The 3869-nt window shown below is 47.7% G+C and overlaps 1 pseudogene; it reads right to left on the bottom strand.

Moving 5' to 3' along the window:
* Positions 1-860: 860 nt before the first annotated feature.
* On the bottom strand, positions 861-2676 carry LOC123064474 (zinc finger protein STAMENLESS 1-like; annotated as a pseudogene).
* Positions 2677-3869: the final 1193 nt, after the last annotated feature.

Genomic DNA, 3869 nt, shown 5'->3' with positions numbered 1-3869 from the left:
AAAAAGATAACCCACAATTTGTTTATCATACTTATGCATAAACCAAATAAACTTGTGATATTGTGAAAGCATGTCTTGAGATAAATCCATGTATATGCATCGCAAAACAATATGCAGCTCTGCCCCTGAGGAGGAAAAAAAAAGCACTGCACTGCATTGGTTGACCTTTTGATGGTGATGATTTCAGAAATGATAACGCCGATAGAGTGCTACCTGCACACCAGAAATTAATGTGCTGCTACAGCACGCCGGCAGGAAAGCTAGCTGTTCCATCAAAAAACGGTAGTCAATGTGCATGGCACTGCCCATAATCTTTTTCGAGAACACGTAGTACGGGGACTGTCCATAATCCAAAGGGTACTTCAGTGCAGCAAACACTATAGTTTTTCTCATAGTTTTTTGAACCGGCCAGCCCATAATTTCGCCATCTTTACATTGGTTGACTTGCAGAGCCCATGTCAAATCATGTTTAATGTGACATTGACATGCCAGGTTCTGAGCTCAAGTTGACGGTCTTGTGCAACTTGATTTGCCGTCTCCAGGTAGAGCAATTAAATGAAGTGCAAAATGATCGATTCTAATTTTTTTATTCAAACTGAATATGGGTTTAGTCGTTGACAATGGAGTATTATTATGTTTAGAAAATCAACTAATGTAACAGTATTGAATCCTTAGTTTCTCATAAATATGCTCACAGAACTATTTTATACTTAATTTCGTGTAACCTGTTTTAACTGAGCTTTCATGAATATTTTTTTATTTCTAAATTAAAAAATAATAATGATTCCCAAATTTCTAAAACATTTTAGAGTAGAAAAAAAAACATCAATTGGGGCAAGTCCACAAAACCAAAATGAGCACACAAATCAAAAACCGATATTAATAGATTAGTCACAAATTAAGCGCAAACATATTCAGTACTGCTTACCTACTAGAATTTCAAGGCAAATCAAACTTCTGAGACAGTTCCCTCTCATTGAGAGATATCCAAAAACTTAACAGCCGATCTTAAGTTCTTAAGATAATTTCTTGGCTCTTTACACTAAATAGCTTAATTAGCTGCATCGATCAACTCAGGAGGAGGCATTGACATTTCTGGTGTGGCCGCCGCACCCGAAGCTGTAGTTGTGGTCTGCCTGCACGTTCGCCGGCGCCGTCGACGGCGGCGCGGCGAGTGGAGCGCCGAAGCAGGAGGAGAAGCCGGCAGCGCGGCGCTGCTGCTGCTGCTGTATCATTGCGTCACCGGGGGAGGGGAAACGGCGTGGCCGATGACGTAGTCGCCGACGGAGGGCGGCTGCTGGCGGGGAGGGGCAGGGTACGTCGCCGGGTAGCTCATGGGGTTCAACGCGGACGGCGTCGTGCTGTAGAGGTAATGGTACGACGGCGGCGTCTGCGGCGACACCCGCGGGTGCACCGGCCAGAACGGGTGGTGGCTCGGGTCTCCGACGACCCCGCCGCCGCTGCCGGTGAGGCCTCCCCTGAATCCTCCTCCCAGCATGGCCGATGGAGCACTGCCTCCCATGTTCACATCCCTGAAACTGCAGAAGAGAAAGAAGTTCAGTGGCGGCCATGGAAAAACCCTAATCTCTACAAGAATCGAGACGGCCGGCCATGGTAGGCAGTGCACCTCATCTGTGCGCCGACGGCGGAGAGGGTGTCGTTGCCGAAGACGAGCTGCCGGGCGCGGTTGAGGGTCTCGGTCTCCCTCTCTGAGCCAAGAAAAGTAAGATTACCAGCTTTGCATGGAAGAGGAAGTAACATCTAGCTAGGGTTGTGATCTGGCAGATGATGCTTGCCTTGGCGATGGCGGTTCATGTGGCCGCCCAGGGCTTGGGATTTGCCGAACTTGAGGGAGCAGAACCTGCACTGGTACACCTTGCCGGCCTCATCCTTCCCTCCGATGCTCTTCTTCTTTGTCCCTGATGAAACACATTTGCATGTACATGTTAGTACCTCTATGCAAGACCATCTTCAAATCAAATGAAATAGTTGATGTTTGGAGTTTCTTACTGGTTGCGTCGGTGGCAGCGGCGGCGCTCGATGCGGCGGTGGTCGTCGAGCTCTCCACGGCTTGCTTGCCGTACTCCTCCGGCAGGTTGTTCAAGTCCAAGGGGCTCCCTTGTTGCCTCCTTTATGAGTTGAAAACATTCGATTAGTTCATGGAGATTCATACAATGATAAGCACTACAGGAACTCGGATGCAACAGACAAGTAGTGGTACTGGCTGCACCAAACTATCAATCAAAGTACCAATAAAAAGAACAAAAAAAAATGCGTAGCACCACAAAAAAACAAGCTGCTCATGGAGATCCACTCATTCTTGTTTGGCAACAGGAGCTTATGATAGAGAAAGTGTACTGATATGCAACTAGTTCGTTGTGAACTGCAGAAGAGAGAAGAGGATGAATAAACAAGACGCAGCAAGGAGAATAGTGTTTCAGAAGAGATGTACAACTAAAACATGGGGATGAACAATAACAACGAGACAAGGGAAAGTGATGAGGGGGGTAGTTGGCCGCGCTTGTAGAGGCTTCTTCTTACATGGTGGAGCAGGAGCAGGGAGAGCAGTGGTGTGAGAGGAGAGGAAACAGCAACGACTGAACACTCTATGATGCAATGGCGATTTTGGAAGGGGCCGGCCGGAGGAGAAAGGAAAAGGGAGGGGATATATATCGGGTGGTGGTGGGGTGGTGTGTTCAGTACATCGTCAGTGGTGTGGAGTGTGTGTACTGTGTAGAGAGAGACAGAGAGAGAGGGAGGGGGAGAGAGAAAGAGAGTAGCACTAGTATTATTGATGATTTAGTACCATGACACAAAAGCAAAAAGACACTGCAGTTTGGGGACATGAAATGCATTGGGGGGGGAAAGGCTGTCTTAAAGTGTTGGTTTGGGGTGTGTAGAGATAGAGTGCACTAGAGGGTTTAGGTGGAGAGAGAGAGAAGCCTGAAAGTTCTCTATCAGTTCACCTCTGCACACGGCCGCCCCTTTCTCTCTCCTGTCACACACATTCACACACCCACCTACAATGCTAGTACATCTACATACACCGCGCTCTCTCTCTCTAGATCCCTCTCTCAAGATGCTGTGTGCGCGAAAGAAGCAAATGTGATTCTTGGATTCTGTGACGATTGCAATCCAAAGCGAAGCTGTAGCAGTGCTGCTATCCTTTCTCTCTCTTGGCCCCTTTCTTCATCTCCTAGTGAGAGAGAGAGAGTCTGCATTGCATTGCATGTGTGAATCTGATCTCTGTGTTTGAGAGTGTATGTATATAGGTCACTATACACCACACTAGGCAGGAAAGGAAGCCCCACAAAACCACTACACTTAACACTCCACTGTGTATCTATTTGCAACCAGCAACATAGACGCTGAGACGACGACTCCCCCAGCATGAATCATTAATGGAGTAAGCCACGCCTCCCCCCCCCTCTCTCTCTCTTTATAGATCTTGTGCAAGCAAACACACAAAACATCACACATGCACACACATCTGCACTCATGTATATAGGTAATAGCTAGGCCTAGTAGTATGTCCTTTGCTTGCATCCATCCTTCTCTCGCCCCTCTCTCATCCTGTGGCTGGCTTTGTAGGGCATGCATGCAGCTTGAGGAAGGAGAGAGAGGAGTAATAAAGACAAGGGCACCTCTTACAAAGCCCTGGCTGGGTATTTAGTTGAGAAGGGTATGCACAAGCACAAGAGGTGGCCAGCTAGGGGTCCTACAGGTGCATGCATGCATGCTTACTTAGCCTTTGAGGGCTAGCTAGCTGCTAGCATGCAGCAGCAGGATGGCGCACTGCATGCTCTTGTCAAGTAGTAGTACTGCGAGTTTAGGGTAGATAGATCAGGAGGACGAAGAACAAGAGAGAG

The sequence above is a fragment of the Triticum aestivum genome, chromosome 3B, assembly GCF_018294505.1.
Source record: "Triticum aestivum cultivar Chinese Spring chromosome 3B, IWGSC CS RefSeq v2.1, whole genome shotgun sequence".
Lineage (NCBI taxonomy): Eukaryota > Viridiplantae > Streptophyta > Magnoliopsida > Poales > Poaceae > Triticum > Triticum aestivum.
Note: the sequence above shows the minus strand (reverse complement) of the source record. Positions and strands in the feature narration are given on the sequence as shown.